This window comes from Chionomys nivalis, chromosome 17, assembly GCF_950005125.1.
Source record: "Chionomys nivalis chromosome 17, mChiNiv1.1, whole genome shotgun sequence".
Taxonomy (NCBI): Eukaryota; Metazoa; Chordata; class Mammalia; order Rodentia; family Cricetidae; genus Chionomys; species Chionomys nivalis.
Genome location: NC_080102.1, coordinates 30,472,615 through 30,496,221, shown reverse-complemented (window position 1 = coordinate 30,496,221; position 23,607 = coordinate 30,472,615).

Below are 23,607 nucleotides of genomic sequence, written 5' to 3'. Positions count from 1 at the left end.
CTGGCACCTGGCCACCCGCACGGCTAGCTTTATACCCGAAATAATTACACGGAAACTGTATTCTTTTGAATACTGCCTGGCCCATTAGTTTCAGCCTCTTATTGGCTAGCTCTTACATATTGATCTAACCCATTTCTAATATTCTGTGTAGCACCACGAGCTGGCTTACCAGGAAAGATCTTAACCTGTGTCTGTCTGGAGTGAGAGAATCATGGTGACTCACTGACTTGGCTTCTTTCTCCCAGCATTCTGTTCTGTTTACTCCACCCATCTAAGGGTTGGCCTATCAAATGGGCCTAGGCAGTTTCTTTATTAATTAATTAACCAATGAAAGCAACAGATTAGAAAGAAATCACTCCCACATCATGAAGGTTCTATGGTGATATGTAAGATATTTATTAGTATGGCTATAGGATCGGGCCATTTCAGGCTCTCTCTCCTCAGCTGCCCAAGGACCTAGTTGGGGACATCTCTCTGAACCCCTGGGAACTCCTCTAGAGTCAAGGCTCTTGCCAACCCTAAAATGGCTCCCTTAATTAAGATATATACTTCCCTGCTCACATATCCATCCTTCCATTATCCCAACCATCCCATTCCCCCAAGCCTTCTGGACATGGTTTGTTTGTTGAAGATTTTAGATCTATATTCTTACTGAATATTCATCAGTATATTTTTTCTTCTTCTTTTTCAGACAGTTGAGTTTTCCAGTAGAAGAAACTTCCATTGGCTTTATAGAATAAGTTGGAATGTCTTCTCATGTTCATGATTTGCAAGACTTCAAGAAGAACTCCGTGTTAATTCTTTAAGCAACTGGCAGAATTCCAAAGGAAGTCATCACTCCCTGGGCAGAGCTTCTGTGATTACTGACTTGATCTCTTTCCTTGTTAAAGACTTATTCAGCTACCTGCTGCCTTGAATCAGTTTTTATAGTGCTGACTTTCTAGGAATTTGTTCATTTTCTTAAGACATGCAACTTATTTGCACAAACATGATGTTTCCTTATAGTCACTTTTTTTTTTTTTTTTTTTTTTTTTTTTTTTTTTTTTGGTTTTTTGAGACAGGGTTTCTCTGTGGTTTTGGAGCCTGTCCTGGAACTAGCTCTTGTAGACCAGGCTGGTTCCTTATAGCCACTTTTATGTCCAGTTTTAGTGGCATCTCCCTTTTCATTTCTGATTCTATAATCTTAATTCCTTTCTTTTTTTCCCCTGGCAGTCTACTTATGAGCTTGCAAATTTTGGTCCACTTAACTGAAGGTTTTCTCCATTGCTTTGACTTTCTTAGTTGTTTGATTTTGATGCCAATCTACTTCATTTTCCAGGTTTTTCACTTAAGCTGCTTTTCTTTTTCTAGTGTCTTAAGATAGGGAGGTTGCATTATCAGCTTGTGATCTCTCTCCAAATTGAAGTTACAGAGAGGAATTTCCCACTCAGCAAGCTTTGGATGAATGTACATGATTTGGTATACTCTGTTTTGTTTCCATTAGTCTCAAACTATTTCTTATGATCTCTGAAATGTTTGATTTTGATCTATTAGTTACCTAACAACGCTGCATTTAACATTAACATATGTGTGTATTTCTCAAATATTTTTACTTTATTTACTTTGAGATAAGGACCCCATTTCAAAATTGGACCCCATTTTCTGACTCAGCCTCTGGAGTGCTGAGAATATAGGTATGTACTACAGTAGCCAACCAAACTTCCCTCTGATAATGAATTCTCATTTCTTTATATTGGTGTGTATTTGGTCTGTCTTAACTTCTTTATTTATTCAGAGGGCTTTTTGCTTTGTCCTTAAGAATGTACTTGAACAGACCATGTGTTCTGTGGGGGGGGATGGAGGAGTCTAAGATGCCTGCTGGGTCTGATTGTTCAAGTCACTTACTTGTTCCTAATCTTTTCTCTGTTATGTTCAAGAAATTGACTGCTGTATGCTGAGTCATCTATTTTTATCTTCGGTCTGTTTTTGTGATTTTTGTTTGTCTGCTGTTGATATTTTACTTACTTTCTGCCACTCTGGGGGATTTTCGAGAGCTGCAGTTCCTAGCTGAGCTTTAAGAAATGTGCAGAGACAATCAGGCTAAGACACTCTGTTTTAGCTATTAACTGAAACCCAGATGAGAGGAGAGATCCTTTCTCCTCACATCCAATTCAGCTTTATCATAGTCCAAGTGGACTGTGTCAGAGATGGGGCTGGGAAAGTTAAGGGCTCTGATCTTCCCTTGAGAGAATAACTAAATAGACACAATATAGCACCTAACACAATGACAAAACAAAGAGAATATTAAAGAGAAATGTAAGTAAAATCAGATAAGTCACACAGTAACATTTGTTGACAACACTAATGTGGGAGAGAAAGGTACCTTGCTATACTGTAATGGCTAGTGATAATCAGACAGTCTTGGCAGCCAAGGACACCAAGGGGCAGGGGCTTCCTTTGCTTCTCCTCATTATAGGAAGACTCAGTCTCCTTTCACCTGTCTCTCACCCTGTCTGAAAAATTTAGAATCGTGCGTACAGCTCACTATATTAACATTTTAGTTTACTAGACACAAACAAACTCATCATCTACATGTTCACCCACGTTCATCTTTCCTCACTGATTTTAGACAACTAAAGCAATCAATATAGTCAGACACTTGGTTTTGTTGTGGTCAGAAACAAGATGCATTTAAGATCTTAATACCACTGGCTGGTCTTAAAGAACATGTTTCCCAGACAGGCCCAGACTGTGTGCCATCTGCTCTCAGACACAACTATTGGGCCTTGCGATTTTAATATGAATACAGAAAGCTTTATTGAAACACCACCAACAACAACAATAAAGCAGTAGATATGATTTGATCCATGAACTACAGCTTACACCTGGGTATTCAATTTGTTGAGACTCTAGAACTGAAAAATACACATATAAGTCCTCATGGGACTCGTCACCTTTGGGTACCTTTAAAAAATAATGATAGTTATTATTATTGTTGTTGTTGTTGTTGTGTTCTGCGTGTATTGGGAGGACATGTGCTTCATGGTACATGCAATAGAATAAGAGAACAACTTTGGTGAATGGGTTTTATCACTCTACATTCCATGGGTTTCTGTATCAATCTCAGGTTGCCAGTCCTTTGGGGCAAGTACCTTTCCAGTAGAGCCATCTCACTGGCTGGCTTTTCACATATCTTAAGAGGGCCTTCGCAGTAGGTAACAAACAAGCACAATTCTTTTAGTAATTTCACAATATCAAGAATATAAGGAATGTTTCTACCTCCTGACTGATTTTGACCAATAGAGAACTATGATGTCATGCTATGTTAAGCCAGGGGTCTGGGAGGGGTTGTGATCTTCTCTACTCCTCACAGAGGTTTTCATGGGGACAATCTGATTTTTATAGGTGACAGACTGTGTGCTGCTGAACCTTACTGCCCCTGCAAAGTTTCTGTTGGAATTCAGCATTCTAGAATCTCAGACCAAGCTCATGCCCAAACAAACCCAGCTCAGTCTGGCTGGATGTGCAGAGCTGCCCAAATGAAGTCCAGTCCAAGACACAAACCCACAGAACCAGGAACACAAAAATGATGCCATGGTGAGTGACTTAAACTTTTGGGTGTTTCAAATTAGTAAAACTATCCTGCAGACAGGCAAGGTAAAACATACTTTAAATCTTAGCGCTTGGGGAGGCAGAGATAGTTCCAGACCAGGCAGGCTACATACTGAAACCTCATCTCGCAAAAAAGAAAATCAAACCTCATTCTGCTTTTAAACATATGCAGTTAGTGTCCTTCTGGAAGATGAAACGATTAGAAAATCAACTGCCCTCTTGTGTAGATGTTTGTTCTCAGGGATGGCTACCTCTGCTTAATTAGGTTCTTTTTCTTAGAGTTGATTTGATTACATGAATAAATTTAAGAATACTGTATTTGTCACTCAAAATTATGGTGATAGACATATTTTTGATACATTTTATTTTTTATTGGGTCTTTTAAAAGTTAAGTTTATTTTTTTTACAATACATACAAATGTATTTATGGGATACAGTACTTTGATACAGGTATTCATTGTGTGATATTTAAGATTAAACATGCAGATATCCTCAAACATTGATCATTCTTTTATGAAAACATTCAAAATCATTTCATCTATATTTTCAAAATAAATATACATCATCATTATCTATGGTTTCCTTGCTATCCCATAGCTCATTTTAAGCTGCCTCTTTTGTCCACAACTCAGTACCTATTCATCAGCTTCGCTGCCTGCTGCTCTCCCTGGTCTCTGTTGGCCACCATCCCACTCTCAACTCCTATGACATCCACTTTTTAATATTCAGTGTATGATAGAGAATGAAAATTCATGTTTTGTTCTTGTTGTGCTCTGTGTGGTTTATTTCAGTTAACTTCGCAATCTTTAGTTCCTTCTATGGTGTTGGAAATGACAGTATCAAGTTCATTTTCTGTTTGAATAGTGTTCCCTTGGGGATGTCTGTTAGTCAGATAATACATGCTTATTTATTTAATACACGCTTTATTTCTAGGGCATTGTTGCTAACAATACAAGGAACCTGAGAGTTCAGGCAGATGTCTCTGACATATTCTTTTCATTTTCTTTGGATATAAGTCAGATAATGGGATTGATAGGTCATATGGTAGTTTTTCTTTCAGTCTTTTGAGGGAGTTCTATTCTCCATATGGTTGTACTGATTAAAATTCTCCCAATAGTGTATCTTTCTCCCACTATATGTTGTTCCTATCAGTCCCCTTCCCCACTGCTCTCTGCTGCTCCCAACCCTTTCCTGCTGGTCTTTTCCATTTCTCCCAAATAGTCCTTCCCGCTGTTTTCATGGTACCTGTAGTCCATGGCCCTCTGTTTCTCACTGGGGTGAGATGATATCCTGCTGTGGGTTTAGCTTGCATTTCCATGAGGATGGGTTATGCTGAGCATGTCTTGGGCCCATTAAACAATTATATGTCTTCTAAGTAATGTCTGTTTTGTTCTAACATCTTTTTTTTTTAACTTAGGTTATTTGTGTGTGTTCACTCAGGGAATATTCTGCATATGAGCCCTGATGAGAAGGACTCACACTCTGTAAACAGCCTCTTCACTGGGATAGCTATTTTCTTAGTCTGATGTATTTAGTAAGGTATTTTCCTTTGATTTACTTTGGCTTCTCCTGTCTCCTGTGCTTTTAGGGATTTGCCCCCCCTCACCAAATATGCTTCTCAATTTCAATGTCTCAAAGCACTCCCCAGACATTCTCTTGAAAAACCTCAAGCAGCAGAACTTACTGTCAAGCTCAGTGGTGACAAACCTCACCCCAGTTCATGGATTTTCTCATTTCATGCCTTCAGTAACTATTGACCACTGTAGGATTTATCCCCACATGCCCTAGAGGAACGAATGTTTCTGGAGTCTTCCTTTATTCAGCAATTTTTCATCGTTGCTGATGCATACACCATTAAAGCTTCCATTTGTAAAACCCATGCTTTTCTCTTAAGCATTTGAACTGTCTCTACATTAAAAACCCTCTGCTTTCTTTTAAAGAATAAGGACTCCTTTTTTGTAGCCCTTCTGTAAGTGCCTCACAATACATGTGGTTTCCTGCAATGGTTTGCCAAGAGCGTTAAATGAGAATCCAAGTTGGCATCCAGCTAAAACATACCAATTTTTCAAAAAACCATTGATTCAATTCTTTTAACAGGCTAACTTTCAATTTGACATGTGACATGTTTAAACTTTGTGTGATTGATTCTGTTTGTGGCTTATCTGTTTTATTCAGTCTTGTACAGTTTTAGAATAGTACCCCGCTATTTAAGTTATTCAAGATATGCTACACTCATTCCTTCAAAGGACAAATTACACATGGTATTTTTATTGAAAACATTTTGGGTATTTCTCTGTGTAAAATACTTTTCCGTGTAAAGTTTATAAATGCTCCATGAAGTTCACAGCATCACATTGGTACACAGGTTGGGGTTGTGTAATCCCAAGTGTGCCTGCCTGGGGCTCATTATCCTTCTCTGTTTATTCACACCGGCTTTGTGTCCGTCAATAAGCTTTCGTTGGGTTTTAGGCTGCAGGGAGGTGGTACTTGGGGATTCCATAACTTTGTTTTCAAATAAGCTGCACTTATTTATTCTAAGCTTGTTGGGGGCATTTCATCGCTGTTGACACTCCTTTGAGCCAAGCGTGTGTTAATAATAGTGTATGTTCATGCACATCAGATGTCCTTAAGAAACACCTTAGCAGAAAACAATGTTTTCCTTTGCTTTAGTCTGTAGTCGTCCACCACCTCTGGCTCTTACAATCTTTCTTCCCTCTCTTCCAAGATAATCCCTGAGTCTGGAAGGAGGGGATGTGGGCCTGGGGGTTCTACAGTCTCCTATTCTCTATATCTTGACGAGTAGTGGATCTCTATGTTTACCACCATTCACCGCAAAAGGATGTTTTTCTGATGAGGGAGCGGTAAGGGGTGCACCAATGTATGGGTATAGCAAGAAGTCATTAGGCATTAGTTCAATTCTATGTTCATTTAACTGCATTCTAGTGGTAGGTTCACCTCTAGGACCTAGGGCCTATTTAGGCACACATGATTGGCAGTTGCACAGATAAACTCACAGGGTTACAACAGCATGTACAGGACCTGTACAGCTCAAGCTGGACAAAATATCGGCATGGAGGTGGGGGTGTAGGTACAAAGTCCCACCACAGGTTAAGAGGCTATTGGTAACTGACAGCTGTTGGGATAGCGAGAGTCTGTTTTCTTTAAGGACCACACCTCAGTGGCTGGCCCTGCACCCGGTTGTGTATAGGGAGCACAAATTGGACTCCATGGGTTCAGAAAAGAGGACACAAAGCTGGGTGGGCAGGAAAGGGGAATGGACCAGGGAAGAGTTGAGGGGTGAATATGGTTAAAATATGAAATTCTTAAAGAGTAAAAATAGTTCTTTAAAAGAAATTCCTGATAGGGCAATTGAAGTGAAGCTTGTTCTTTAAGACACTTGACCACACAGCCCTTTCTTATCTCCCTTGGTACATTAGTATGCATCCGAGAGCAGAAAAATCATCTGCCTCTGGAAGTTTTTTAAATTGTATGCCTTCCATTGATCTCATCTTAGGGGAGACATGCTCTATTAATGCCCCGAGAAGCCTGCTCATCCATCCTCCACATGCTTTTCTGCCTGGCATTTGTAAGGAAGCCTTACTTGTTAATCAACTTAGGATTTACCCACCCTGGTCGGTCCTTTTCCTGAGCTGACTCAGAATTCTATTCTCTGGTACTGTCTCCATTACCCCCATGGATCCTAGTTTCTCTGGGCTCCAATATGGCACACGGCTCATACCATCTTTCCTTCTCCTTGGCAGAGATACCCATGTATCCTGACAATGATTTGGACTGACTTGAACCTTGGGGTTGAGGGGTGCCAGCCAGGGCATGAGACAGACAAAGCTGGTGCCACACGGCCTCTCCCGTTGCTCCAACATGCCAACCAGAGTAAACACACGCTGACACCATGTTCCGTGTGTCCCTGCCTGCCTGTGTGCTTGGGAGAGTAGAGAGTTCTCCTTCCCATGGAGTCCATGGGCACCCGGCCAGCCATCCTGCTTGGAGCCAGGTGCTGTCTCCAGGTGTCTCTCAGGGACTCTCACAGCAGGGCCCAGATGGTAGCTCTCACTCTATTGCTTCATGCGTTGGCAGCTTCGGACCAGCTCCAGGTCGCCCCCACCGTTTCCCTGGCTGGAGAAGATCTAAGGGTGAATAATTAGGAATTGGTAAGGGTGCCAGGTTAGACTCATACTGGTCCAGTTTTTAAGAACGCTTTACTAATTGGACTAGGCAAGTCTTAGTCAAGGTAATTTGAGTTTAAGCAGGAGGGCATACGGGATGGCTGCCTTGTGAAGTGTTCTAGCTGTGTGGGGGGAGAGGAGAGACACCACAGGAACTCCACTGTACTCTAACCAACCTGAAGAAGTGGCTCTTCCATCCTCCAGAGAAAAGCAGAAATAGGCGAACCTTCTAGGATATCACATTCAGTTTCTGTAGGAAGCGCTATTTTCAGGCATTGGAATCTTCAAAACCAGAAATAGCTTCTTTGACAGGAGGTGATCTCCTTAGCAACAGAAGGGCTCTGTGGCCAGCCAGCTTAGCCTACTTAGCCAATGAGAGACTGCGTCTCAAAAATTCATCGCCTACTTGGCCAATGAGAGTCCACATCTCATGAAACACTATGGATGATTTCTGAGGAATGGCACCTAAGGTTGACCTCTGGCCTTCGTGTGCGCACGCGCACCCACACCCACACACGTACATAGATGAACACACCCACAGGTTTAAAGTGAGCCCTTCCCCTTTTATTTCACTCATTTAGTCACTTAGCTGACACTTGTGGGCGGTGCCAGATGCCAGGTGTTCTTCTGGACGCTGGGGAGCCAGCTAGGGACGCACACCTGACATCTGCCCTCTGGGCATTCCTTTCTCAAGGAGCTCCAAACGCGAGCAAGGCAGTAGACATTCAGACAGTTTTAGATCACGTCAGGAAACTAGCTGTGCTGAAGTTAATCAGACAGGTGCCTGGGGAAGCTTCAGAGGGAGGTGATGTGGAAACTCTGTGGGAACATCTGGGGTGGGGGCCGGAAGCTGAGAAGATGCCTTCAAAGAGGGTGCCCTTAAGCATATTTCTCAAAGCAGAAAAAAAAAAATGACTGTCCTGGATTTAGGTAAAAAGGTATCCTCAGAGGTTTTGCCCAGAGGACACAGTGACTTTTAATTAAATCCAAAGGAACTGAGTCGCTTCTGAGATCTTTGGGTATTTTTCACAACACTTATTTCAAGAATCAGAACTCCAAGTCAAAGTGACATAAATTCAAAAACAGAAACAAGGAGGAGAAAGAATTTTACTGTCTCACTGTAATAGAAAGCTGGCTGGGCCAGCATTAGATAATCAGCTAGCCCATGGCTAGGACCTAGAGCATCTCTTAGACTCCTTTTTCCTCTGTCCCCTTTTGATACTGGCTTTCCTTGGTGAGATAGCAAGTCCAGGAACAAATTCTTCTGGACCTCATGTGAACCATGCGGCCTCTCTAGCATAGAAGGGGTGAAGCAATCTGTTATGCTCCCAGAAGAGCAGGAAGGCCAGAACCAGGCATGGTGGCACACTCTTGTAATCTCAGCATTTAAGGAAGTGTATATAGGAAGATCAGAAGTTCAAGGACACCCTATAGATAGAAAATAGTGAGTTCAAGACCAGTCTGGGATGCATAATAATAATTCTTCTTCAAAAAAAAAAAGTCTGGGTAGCAGAAGAAACAGGATAGCCTCTGTAGAACTGTTACTAAGCTGTTCCTGTTCATAGACTTTTTACTTTGTAATTTATCCTTTTTTGGAGATAGGGTCTTAAGAAAGTTAGGATGATCTTAATTAAGTTCACTATATAGCTGGGAATGTCCTTGAGCTCCTGACCAGCTTGCCTCCACCTTAAATACACTGGGATTATTGCCTTTATTCACACACTTTGGACTACAGCTACCAGCCAGGGAGGGGCTTGCTAGACACCTGGAGGGAGGAGGCAGGGCTTTTTCCCCCCTTCCTGCCTCTGACATGGGAAAGTGTGTGGAGCAGCTGAGTCACAAATGGGAGGGCAGGAGTGGGTGACAAATCTGCCCTCCCGGTGGTACTCTCTCCACATCCAGACTATGCAGATAAACTTGGTGTCCCTTGCAGTGAAGTCCAGCATTCCAAGCAGCACATAGCCGAAGGCTCCGCCCTCTAATCATAAATTACCTGGGGAGGGTCTGTGGGCAGGGAACACCAGTGTGGGTGCTTGAAGCGGCCTTGAGGTTTTAATGTAGTTACATCTCTCCCCTCTCCTTTCTACAAACCATCCCGTATACCCTCTCCACTCTCCTTGAAATTCGTGGCGTCTTTTCCCACTAATTGTTATAAGTGCATGTATGTGTATACATATGTACTCCTAAATATAACCTGTCCAATCTGTATATTGTTACTTGTTATGTCTGTTTTCAGGGCTGACCGTCTGGTATTAGACAACCACTTGGCGTGCTCTTCCCCGAGGAAGATCGCCTTTCCAGCTCCCATCCATCTTGGCAAATCCATTGGTGTTGTTCTTGTTCAGCTACTCTTTGAGCAGACAACCAGCTAAATAAGTCCCTTCCCAGAGAGTGCTACAGGGAGGTGAGGACCTATTTAGGCTATAAGGACAGGTCTAAAGGTGCAGGTCCAGGTACTAACACTATGGTTTGAGTATTTGCCACAGAGCATGTGTTAGAGATGTGACTCCCAGTGCAACCTATAGGAAGCGAAGCCTGGTGGGAAGAGTTAGGTGAGGGGGCTCCACACTCACGAATGGATTAATAGATGTAAAGACCCTAAGGCTAGAGATTTGATCTCTGAAGCACAATCTCAATCTCTCTCTCCCTCCCCCCCCCCGTGTTTTATTTTATGTGTTTTGTCTTCATGTATAGTCTGTGCATCCATGCATGCCTGGTGCTCATGGAGGCCAGAAGAAGGCATCAGATCCCCAGGAACTGGAGTTTTATTCACTGTGAGCTGCTGAGTGTGCTATGAATTAAACCAAGGTCCCCTGGAAGAACAGCCAATGCTCTTAACTACTGGGGCATCCTCCCAGCCCAATCACGAGCTCTCTTGCCCTTCTGGGTCCCACCATGAGATGACACAGTGGTAAGACTTTCAGCTATGAGCAGGTGCCAGCACTATGTCCGTAGACTTCCCAGATTCCAGAACCATGAGTCAACCAAGTCACTGTGATTTGTAAACTGGCTTGCAGTAATCTGTTATGGGCAGTCTACATTCACTCCATATAAATGCATGGAAGACAGGCACTGACTCACAAAAGTGCTAAGAAGGCACTGTCTAGTCAGGCAGTATCCTGTTCCAGGAGGCTGTCTCCTTAGGATGCTAAGATGGTTGATTATCTTTCCTTTCTGGACCCGGATTTGATTGTGAAAGCCCATGGCTGCTACTCAGGGCCCCATAATAGGATTATTTCAGCAGAAGGATGCTTCATGGCTAATTGGCCTGGGGCAGGCATCTGAGCCAAGGTGTCCTGCTAGAGACATAAGGAAAAAATAGAAGACCTGCATCCTGCAAGGTACTGTTGGAGATGTTAAAATGGCTTTGAGAAGGAACCTGTCACATCTGGCTGTTGCGATTAGATTAGGTAGCAAAGGGATGGAGAGGAAGAGAAACATCCAATGTATTCTGTTCAGGTCCTGCCAAGGCCCAGGAGGTATAGTTTAAAATAGCTTATCTTTGGAGATGCCCTCCAGAGAGTCACACTGGACACAGCCCAGAGGCATGTAGGCTCCAGGGCCCTGGAGCAATGCATCCTTGCATTGCAGCAACTCCCAAGCTCATGCTAGGGAGCTAATTGTGGGCTGGAACCTTCCATATGCTTCTTTGAAAAGATAGGTTCCCTATTCCTGCCCCTGAAACTTCCAGAACAGCTGGCCTGGCTTTGGCCCTAGAGATCTCCATTAAAAAAAAAAAAAGTTTCCAGGAGGTTCTGAAATATGGGTTAGCAAACACTGGCTTTCTTTAACTTAAGCAACCAGAGGGATATAGATATGAAGTGAGCAGAGTAATTGGGACAATGTTATGCCACAGCACACCTACTCTGTGTTCAACAGTTCACACAGCATGCGTACACATACACACACTCGTGTTGGCCTTCTTATGTCTGGGCAGATATTCCAATCCTTCTTTTTGCCTTGGTTTCTCTCCTATGATAATTCATAGACCTTTTGTGCGGGCGTTCAAAGCCCCCATTCCGTCCCACTTTCCTGCCTCAGAAGGATCTGAAATTGGGAAGGCTGTGTGACAATGAACTCCTGCATGGAATTAGACCTTGTCTTCTTGTTGGAGGAGTAAGAGGACCAGAAAAACCCTTAACTGCATTTGAGAAACCCTGCTTATCCAGCTGCAAAGTGGTGCAGGCTGAACACCTAACTGTAGCCCTAAGGACATATCATTGAGCCCTCACACAATTTCACCCTACCCCCATGCCCCTTGTCTCAAGCCCATTGGTTAAAGACAGACGGAAAAGGATGAGTGACAATCAGAGTGTCGGTCATTACATATTCCTGAATAGGCCTCTTCCATGTATATTTCTCTTTGGTAAACAATCACACATGATGCAAATATTGCCCCAGACATGCCTCTTCAGAGAGCTCTTTCCCGGAATTCTCTAACACCTAATTTCCAGTCATTTACTTTCAAGTTCCTACCTTCCTGTCAAAGTTTTAATCAACATTAATGACCCAGGACACATATATATTTCTGTTAACATATGCTTGTATAGAACTCTCCATACAAATTTAATAGCCAGAGTTCATTGTTTAATGTACTTAGGCCTTGCAGGTATGTTCATCCATCGAGTTCATAATCTCATTGTGAATGTGGCAGGAGTTGTCTGCTTTTGGAGGCTTTCCAGTCTTGTGCTGAACCATCTATTAATAAGACCTGGATTTATTTTCTTCTTCAGTCAGCTGGACATAAGGAGTGTGAGGCAGTGGGTTCTAAAGAAAGAGAAAAGACAACATAGAAAGGGGGAGAGGGAGGGGGGAGGAGAGAGAGAGAGAGAGAGAGAGAGAGAGAGAGAGAGAGAGAGAGAGAGAGAGAGAGAGAGAGATCAACTCTGGGAAGCAATTTATGCAGTCTTAGGTCATTTTGTCCCAGTCTTTGACACCTTATTTCCAGATGATGATGGATTAGTTCCACACCCACAGACCACCTCTGTCATTTGCAGATCAGACACTCTCCAGTTCTGTAGGGATACTGCAGTGGTTTAGTAATGTGGATCAGACACTCTCCAGTTCTGTAGGCATATCTCAGTGCTTTAGTAATGTGAATCAGGCACTCTCCAGTTCTGTAGGGACAATGCAGTGGTTTAGTAACGTGGATCAGACACTCTCCAGTTCTGTAGGGATACCACAGTGGTTTCGTAATGTAGTGAACTGTGATCAAGCATTCTGTGCATGACTGGTAGAAATCTAGAAGCCTCTGAAAGAACAGTATCCGAAGAGGGTGTAGCTTTACTTGAAATTCTTAAAGGTCTTTTCTGGAATTCTTCTGTCGTGGTCTGCTAAAGGCTCCACAGATGCAAACCCATCAAAACTAGACTGTGTGGCTGGAGTGACTGGGCAGTTTTGGCGATACCACGAGCTGATGGATGCCATTTCTTCTGGTTCTCAGTCAGATTGGAAGATTGATCTGTCTGTCTGTCTATCTGTCTGTCATCTATCATCTATCTATCTATCAATCTTTCTATCTATCTATCATCTACCATCTATCTATCATTTATCTATGCCATTTATCTGATGAGGAATTTGACCAAATGTTGACCAAATGAGGAACACTGTGTCTAAAATTCAGATGATTCTCTGGACACGAGGTCTTTTTATAGAAGTAGCCTGAACTTGACCTTGGAAGAAACATATTACTGTGTCCTGGGCTCTGAAATCCTTGGAAACACAGCAGCAGTTCCTTTGAGTTTAATTCAGAAGGTCAGCAATTTGGAGTGGGCTCATCGAGGAAGTTCTGATGACTTCTACCATTTATGCACATGGTCCAACACACCTGACAACTCACCTAGGGCAGGATAGTGGCCTAAAAGGGCCCTAATCACTTGTCTAACAGATGGTACCACTCCTTCTGCAGATCTCTTGTCACCTGATCACTCATTCTTAAGAAAGCTCACCTAGACCTCCAGTAAAGAAGTTCAAGGATCATAGAGAGTATAGGTACTGCATAGCCTTTTCAGACTTCATCTGAAAACGCACAAAGTGTATCAATGCTACATCCAGGAAGTCAAAGTAAGTCTCCAGCCAGCTCTGATTCTGGAAGATGGAGAGAAGGAATGGGGACAAATTAAACTTCCTTCTGGAAGAGCAATAAGCCACATTAGAGAAAGGCATGAACATAGGGAAGGGAGTCTTGGAAGATAGTGTTTGAATCTGCAATGGGTCCTGTTGCAGTGTGCAAGTCAGGTCAGCCTCAGGAGCACAGAGCATGGTCCAGGAAGTGGGTGGCATAAACCATAACACTTTAATAAAACAAATCACAGTGAAAGGACGAGATGCTGCCAAAGGTAACCTTGGATTTTCTCTGAGTTATTTATAAAGAGCATCATTCAAAGTGTATTAGTTCTTTAATGGTTATTAACCTCAAATTACCATGACACATCACTCTGCTCACAGATACGCACCAGACACTCAACACCATATTTGAGAAATGTTCTTCTAAATGACGGGCCATCTGAGAAGGTGCATTAGAAAACCATTTTCCTGGAATTTCTTTGTCTTAACTCTATTCTGGATAAATGTTATTTCTGAAATTTAGACTAATTAATTCAGAAGAAAGTTTAGATAGCTGAAAATTAAGCCAGGTTATGGAATTCAGGTCTGCCTCATCTAGACATATTCTCTGGGACTTTCCTTCCAATATAGGTAGTAAGAAATAAAAAATTATCTAAATACATGTGGCTGATGTATCAGAACAAGTGTTAGTAACATAGAAATGACTCCAAACTTGATGATTCCCGTGAAACATTCAAAAGTACACAGAGCTATTGCGCGGAACCTATGACTCATGAAACCCGTGTTGTGTGGTTGGAGGCAGATAACAAACCACACAGATTTTCTTGAAGTATCTAAGGAATATACCATGAATCATACACAGGGGATCTGAAATTAGTAAGTGAGGCTTTTGTTTGTTCTTAGAGGGATAATTCTCAAGAAATTTCAGGACAAGTTTGTTGTTGAGATGTTTGTAGTGTATAAACTCCTAAAGATAACATGTTAAATTTTGTTTTGCTGTCTAGTCAACGGGTACTTTTTTAATATTTGTCTTGCTCCTGAGCTCTTTCGAGCATCCGGAAGATAGCAATGAACAAAATCCACAATAGCTCTGCCTCGAAGGAGCTTAGATTTCACTGGAAGGTAAAGGACTTTGCTAATGGGAAGAAGGTTCTTAGAACAAATTCGCTGGTGGTAGACCAAGATGGCCAGACTCAAATGAGTTTCTAAGAAGCCCAGAAACAACAGGCCCAGTATTGATCCTGGTGTTGAAAGGCTATCATTAAGCCCTCCGGCTTCTTCAGCTTTTGTGCTTCCCATTGCTGAGTAATGATGTCTTGCTTCACAATGTCAAGATGGCTCCTGCAATGGTAAGCCAGCCATTTTGTCCCCACACCATAGTTAATGAGGCAAGAATCAAAAGGGATGGAAAAATGATTTTTCTCTGATTAGTTTTTTTTCTTTTGGAATGGAAAACCTTTCTTAGAAGCTCAGTTTAGCTTTTGAGATCTATATATCCAGAAGTAGGACCAAAGTTGCGATTCCATTGAACACTTCCACCACTGTTACTTTACATGCATTGCTTGATATACACCCTGGACACACATGAACATCACTGCCAGAGGAGGGCTCTGAATACTGGCATCTGAGAGCATCAGTTGAGTGCTTGACAACCTCACCTTCAATCATAGTCTTCTTGTTTTTCCAGCCATCTTTTCTTTTTAAAGATTTGTATACTTTGTGTATATGAGTGCTCTAAAATGCATATACACCTGCACTCCAGAAGAGGGCATCAGATCCCACTATAGATAGTTGTGAGCCACCATGTGGTCTCTGGGAATTGAATTCAGGACCTCTGGAAGAGCAGTCAGTACTCTTAACCACTAAACCATCTCTCCAGCCCCTGTCTTCTTGTTGTTCTGGAATTCGGTTGGAATTATTCTGTTTTTATGATGTTCATATTGACCTATAGTTGTTGGTCCCTGCCTCATAAATTTCCTTCCTCTGTATATGATTTTCCTGCCTGAAGAAATTTTTTGTTGTTGAGTTTAATGTCTCAATTAGGATGGGCTATAAAATGGAGAAATTTGAAACTTCCCCCTGGATTATGTATTTATTTCAACATTCATAATTTCTATATGTTTTAGAGAAATTCTTAGCCCTTTATAACTTTTTTCGTTTTAGTTTGGAATCACTAACTATATATGTTTTGGCTTCTCTTTCCCATACATGTCTAGTTGTTTATCTTTCAAAGATCCCTGATGATAGATACAAGGTGTTCATAATGTTTTAATATATATAGATAGAATGGCTAAACAAGCTATATCACATAGTCATTGCTTCATATATGGTTTTGTCGCTAAAACACTGCAAGTCTACTCACTTGGTAATTTCCAATTATACATCATATTGTTATACAATGTATTAATTTATTCTACCTAACAAGTGGGAAATGTATGTTTTCCTTTCTATCAAATATAACTGGCCTACTAATGGCCACTATTGCAGAAACTTGCCCCCACTTTAATCTTTCCCAGTTTGTAAAACTTTCATGCTTGTCTTTTAATCTCCTGGGCCAGGTAAAACATTTGTTTATGTGAAGGCCTTCCAGGCCCTCACAGCTGGATGGCCTGGAGCTGCGAGCATGCCCTTCTCCCTTTCTCTAGTTTCCTTTCTTCAGATCCTTTTCAAATTCGCTATCTGAGAAATTCTGAGGTTGGACTCCAGTCAAGGAGGAAAAGAATACACCACCTGCATTTGAATAAAATCAGAGAACTTCCTTTCCCGGTGAGCTTGCTGGCCCAGTTTGGGTTCTGGTGTACCATTTTTGCAAGAAAAAAATTCCTTGTTGAGTTACTTTCAATTTGTTAGCATATCCTTCTGTGAGACAAAGAGATTATTTGTTTCTTTCTAGCATGTCTAACTAGCTTTTTGCATGACTTGATCAGTATTTCCTAACTTCACTCCCAAACCAGCCCTGCTAACCTCTGTTGTTCTACTCTCTGCTTCTGTGGGGTCAGTGTTTCCAGGTTCCACATGGGAGTTATCTATTAGCTCACCTCAAACAATGTTTGTGTTTCTCTTTTTCGTCAGACAAAAAAATATGTGAAACCGACTTTCTATGCAATAGTTTAATAGCTAACCATATTTTCTTGGCTAATAAACTTAATAGTTCTACCATACCATTTGAATAAATCTTCCAAACATGTTTTAGATAAGGAATCCAATCCATTCAGGCTTTTAAAATCTGTGTAAAGGGAGGAAGGGAATCAATGATAACTTCGAAGAGTTGTTGATGTTTGTTCAAAAGATTAAGTTCGTCAAACAGGTATGTAATAAAAAGGCAGGAAGTTAGGCACAACAGGCTAAAGGAATTGGGACAGCAGATTCTCAAGACTGTTTCCTGCTTATTTGTAGGTATTGTCTGGGGAGGGGGAAGCGGAACCTGAGAAAGCTGGGTGCTGTTCACAACCTGGGGTAGCTGGTCTCTTTACTTCTGTCCAGGGTTTGTGGTATGGAAATGTCTGGTGTCTCTTAGACCTGTTTAAGGTATTGGCAGAACAGAGGACAAAGTTAAATTTAGAAAAAAGTTAGGATCAGGGAATTGAGAGGCATGTATCTGAACCTGTTTAAGGTGGATTCTTCATTTTTGCTCTCTGGAACTCACAAGAATTTTTTGGGTTTGTGAAGACATAAGTTTTAAACAGCAGCATATTTATACCAGAATGACTGTGACAGATTTTTTTGCATAATGAAAAGTATCTTTAAGACTATGAAAGGCAGCCTGAGAGAGAATTTTGTCCTCACATCTTTATAACTTGCAGGTACATGTTTAATAACTTGTATTTGTATCTTACTGAAATTTGTTTGGTGAGGCTGTCCTTTTAAACTGACAAAACTTCTCAGCTGTCAAACCGTATCAGCGATCTTTGAGAAGGATAAAATTTTACTTGAGTTATTGATTAAAAAACGACAGAGAACTTACTTAATTGGCACCTAGAGCTTCTCCTCAAGGTCCTCCAGGGTTGCTGAAGGTTGTATTTTTCTCTTGCTGTTTAGCCCTGGGCCTGCCAGGCTCCAGAAGATACTGTGGGTTAAGAAATCTGTAGGAAGACAAGCCTACCTTGACCTGAGCAGTTAGACTACTGATTCTAGTTATTCTTTCCATTGTCTGGTGATTTTCAGTTTAGATGAAAGGCAGTTTTACCCAGTGGTCAGCACTTGGCAGAATTGCAGATGGACATTGATTTGTGCCCATCTGTCTTCTGTCTTCTTTGGAGGAAGTAGAGTGCTGCTAGGAGCCAAACTGTCTCTTTCTGTTATGAAAGTCTTTTAATAATTAAATATTTAAATGCCATATTTCCCAGATCTCTGAGCAGTTGAGGGCTGTTTACCAGGTATAGATGAGTTATGACTGTATAGAATCTGCCTAGAGAGCAGGGTCCAAGCTTGACTGGCTGTCAGTTTAGTGGGTAAGATTTATACTTGTAAAAGACAAAGAAGAAAAACCTGCTTGCAATAGAAGCTTAATGGTAGAGCTGATAAAAGTAGAGAACAGCTTAATGTATTAAAAAGCAGGGTTGGATTAAATATACCATATTTTTGTAAGAGATTTAGAAGTACTTATCAACTTAAAACATGAGACTTATTGCTTTCTTAGTCTAGAATGAGATATAATGGACAGACAACTATAACATTTAACAGTAAACATACGTGCATTTAGGTTGCATGTATGCACACAAACACATACACATTAAACAGGAATTGGGTGAAATGGATGCTTCTAGTGGGCCCTACCAAAACCATGCTACTGCACAAAACATACATGTAACAGAGTCAATAAGAGGAATTTAGAGACAAAAACATAAGTAAACTGTGGGACTAGGCAGGGGCTATCTCAGGAAGATGGCGGGACTTAGTCACCTGACCTGGCCCTCAGTTAAGATGGTGGTGAGATCACCTGACCTCAGTTAAAATGGCAGCAGTGGATGAAGAAGCCACTTTTTTTTTTTTTTGAGCCGTGGGAGTTTTAAATATAATAAGAGACATATAGGCTGTGTAGAACATACATTTAAAACAGAATTACATTCGTGTGATAACAATGGTCATGTGTTCTATGTAGGTCCATATTTCTACATGGTATGGCGACCAGAATCCCCGGCCATAGTTTGCACCTGCCACACAGGAGGTGGTTGGTCACCTAGCTTGTTGCCGTCCCTAACAAAGGGTCAGGAATTGTTCTGCTCCTTCTTTGTAATTTGGAGGATGCCTGAAAAGAGATGTTAATTCAGCCTACGGGACAGAGCTGGCACACAGAGCAGAAAGACATGACAGAGCAGGCACAGGTAGACGTGGATGCGACCACAACCATTCACCTGGTTACCTAGGAAACAGCATGCTAGTGAATTTCCCCTCAGTTTATGCTTTGCTATATAAGGCTGTTTGGAGAATAAATACAGAGGAATTCTTCAGGATGTGAACTCAAGATTTCATGAGGGATCACTGAGAACCTCCCTCCTGATAAAGCCATGTGAGTTGTGTCTCTAATCCCACACTTCCCCTCTGATCTGGAAAAATAACTTAGGGTCTGGGCTGTCACAGGACCCCAACAGGTCTGATCATTGAATCCTACTCAGAGAAGCATGCCTTTTTGTCTTTTTCCTTTTTTCTATACTAGTCAAAGTCTGAGCATACTTTTTGGAGCCTCTGGGCCTTCTCATTCATTTGGGAAGCCCATCACCTTTCTGCCATACTGCTGCTTGCTGACCTATTGCAAAAGACTTTCATCTCCCTTTTCCCAGAAGCTGTTGAGATTTTCATCTTGCCTGCCCTATTTTTCTATCAAAGGCTAATAAAATTCTCCTCAAACTTCTAAGCCTGACTTTAAATTTATTTATCTAAACCAAAAACTTAAAAATGAACCACCAAGTCTCCTCATAACTGTTCCGTTGGGACTCATCCTTAAGAGGCTGTCACGGGAGAACAGAGAGGAACAGAAGGAGGCAGAGTGTTTGTGAGCAATGTTCTCTCCCTTCTGGGATGTCAATGGACAGTGCCGAGTGCTAGGGATGACACAGTTCCTGCTGGGAAGCTCTTCCCTCTAGTGTCAACATTATTTCATTAGCATAGATCTGTTATACTAAGTTATGGGTTTCATTATGTCATTTCCAAACATGCATATAGTGTACTTTGATATTCACTCCATCAACCTCTGTCTTTTCTTCCTCTAATCCCCTCCTACACCCCTAATATCTCCCCTTTTTAAATGTTCATATCCTTTTCCTTCACTAAATTCACAGATAAGAGAAACATGACCATATCTTTCTGAGTCTGGCTTATTTCACTCAGAGTTATAACCTCCAGTTAACCCATTTTCCTGCAAATGGTGTGATTTTCTTCTTCTTTATAGCCTCCCAGAACTTCACCACGTGTATGTGCCACAGGTTTTCATCTGGTCATCAGCTGATGGATATCTTCGCTAGTTCCATACTTGGCAATTATGAATAGTGCCAAAATAAACACGTGTGGCAGCTGGATCCCATGGAAGTTTTAATTTTAGTTTGTTCATTTCCATCATGCCGGTGTAAACGGCATCTCATGATGCAAGATTGGGCTCCAAAGAGAGACAATCCTGCCCCTCCTTTTGGCTAAGATGCTATCATCTTTCTCATTCACAAAATTACTATGTCTAGGAGGCAGCAGGGATCAGAGCTAGAAGCTGACTCTAGAGAAAAGATACACAAGGCTTCCCATCACACACCTGTCAAGTGATGGGCACGGGGACAAAGAACCTTGCCATGCCCAATAAGTGAGGTCATCAAGGCCCATGCAGCCAGGGTCCCATAAAGACTCTGACTCTTATGTTTTGAAAATGTGGGATTTTAGAGTTAGAATGACTTGCCCAATTTCTTTGGGCCTGAACCTGACTGTGAAACTGTCTTTGTCACAATAAAACAGAGACGGTGGAGACAACCGGAAGCCTATTCACCAGGAAGTGGTCAGTTAAACAGACTCAACCAAATGCACGTGTCTTCTGGGGATTGTCTCAAAATCTAAGACCTCCACAGGCACAGTGGAAACGAGAGGAGTTAAGTTCTGTCTCTCCCTAGTTTCATCAAAGGGTAAATAATTTCATTTTCTTTAACCAATTTCTGTTTCCCAATTTCTTTTTGGAATACAAAGACATTAAGACAGCAGGTTATGAACCTGAATTTCCAGAATTAGCTGGACTAATTAACACTCTTACTATCAGTATAGCAAGGCTCCTTCCCCCAACCCTAATCTCACAGTTTAGTATTTTCTTTTTTGGTCTCTTCTTTATCTCTCTTTCTCTCTCCCTCCCTCCCTACTTTCTTTTCTTTTCCTGTGGTATTAGGGATTGAAGCCAGGTCCTGACCCATACTAACATGCTAGATTATTTGCTAGTATTATAGATCATAGTATCTTATTATTTAGCTCTATCTACAGCTCATTATATACATTTTGAGTAAGGCTCTCACTGCGTTGAACAGGCTGATCTTGAACTCACTCCATAGTCCAAGCAGGCCTTGCATTTCTGATCTGCCTGCCTCTGCCTCCTGAGTACCTGGGAATATAAGCCTCTCCTGCCAGGCCTGGAACTGCTTTTGCTTTCTTGCTAACAGCAAGGAAGAGGAGTGTCGGTGTGACTAGCATTTCCTTGGTGACAATGAATGTTGAACTTTTTGTGTGAGTTTACTGAACATTTGTAGTTCTTTGGAAAAGCCCTCATTTCCCCTTTGATGGATTAGATTATTACTTTTTTGGATGCTTGTCCTTTAGAATTTGTGCTGTATGCTAAATATTAATCTCCTGTTCAATGTGTGAACAAAGTTTGCAGAAAACAGCTGTGCCTTCAGACTCAACCTTTTGCGAGGATAATTGACTGGAACCCCAATGACTGTGGAGACGTTGGAGTGTTGTAGGTTTGAAACCTAATTTACAATTTATTTTGTTGGGCTATCTTTAGTCCACTAAATAGCCGTTCCTTGCCTACCTCAGTATCAGACCTAACATCCTATAACGAAACGATCAAAAACCCTTTAGAATGTATTAATAATACCACAGTTTGTGCCAATCAAAAGGCTGAGAGTGTCATCAGACAGCATCTGAGGCCTATAGCTGAGATTTCTATGCTGCTGTCACTGTGCTCACCAATGTAGGTGAAAAACATGTTGATTTATGACTTTGTTCCGCTGCTATAAAAAATCTTTATCCAACTGTTACCACATTGGCATTTGGAAATCTGTGTTCTGGGACCACAGTTACTCATATTCGGCTACAGAACAAACTATCTCTTCTCCCCTGGAGATGAGAGTTGTGTATTTGCGTTTATAGATAATTATCTATCTGGCAAGGATTTTCTCCATCTTGAAGGCTATCCTAAGGCAGGAGGATAAGGCAGAAAGGTTGCCTCTAGAGGTGTCAGGATTAGCCCATGAAGGGAACCAATGGCAGAGAAAAAGACTAGAAACCCCTCCCTACTAAGAGTATGCATAGGAAAAACTCTCACTGTGTGAATGACCTAAAAGTCCACCGTATTAGATTACAAAGGTCTCAGTTGTTTGGACAGCATCTGTCATAGAAAGTTTAGGCATTCCTTAGCACCCTTCCTTGAATAAACTCTCTCCTATTGCTATCCACATGAATTGGTTCAAATCTTTGTTCAGAGACATAAGAACCTGGGAATCCTAGCAGTGCCAATACCTGCTTCCAAGTCTTTTTCCTCTGTTCTTTTTGATGGGCAGAAGCTGTTTAATTGAATGCAACCGTACTTTTCAGTCCTTGCTGGTGGTTCCTGGGCTAGAGCAATCTACCACACAGTAACACTGCTTATGCCTAGAACTTAAGTGTTTCACCTGTTTCTCTGGCTGGCAGCATGAGTGTCTTCATAGTCCCCTCAGGATCAGGACCATAGCAACTTCTTACTCCTTCACCATATCCTGTTAATCACCCCTGACATCAATAGCCCATTCGCTCCATTATTCCTCTTCTATGTCAGTTTCCTCTCTGACCAAGCTTGGTCTACCAGCACAGAAGCAGTCAGTGACCAGCATTTAGATGTGTCTGAGGTCTAAATGTGTGGCCGGGAAATGTCTAGTTCCCCCCATGTGTCTGATTTGCATACCATGGCTGCTTCTCTTTCATGGTGCCTGACTCTTCATTTTTTTATTATCCTGAGATGGCTTAGTTCTCCCTTTTTCCTCTCACACAGGAGAGGGATTTCCTGACTCATGGCCTGTTGTGTGTGAGACAAATACTTTCCTTCTAATAGCTGTGGCTCACAGACGCATCCCATCTACTCTTGTGGTTTCGGAAATTGCTAGAGGTCAGCCGAGAGGGTGTTAATCCCGCTGAGATAGATTAGGGGTCAGAGCTAGCAAAAAAATGAGTTTCTTTCTCTTGGAGTTTGAATGTCTGGTGCTAGGTTTTTTTCCACTTGTGTGGAGAGAATGGCCGACTCCATAGAGACAGCTCAGTTTCCTGCTTTTTCTTCGGGGTAGTCCCAATCCTGTCTCTGTTATGGGAGGCAGCTGAGAGGTTAAAGAGCAGCCTGGAGTCCTCAATTCTCATCTTATAAAAATGGGGCTGCTCCCTTGGTTTTCCTGTAGGGCAGGGAATTTGGACTGCTCTTCAGTATCGAGAGGGAGGGGGAATGGACTGGGGGGAGGAGAAGAGGAGTGAGGATAGGGGGAGGGGAGCGGGGGGAGGGGGCAATATGTGGGAGGAGGGGGAGGAAAATGGGAAACGGGGAGCAGTTGGAAATTTT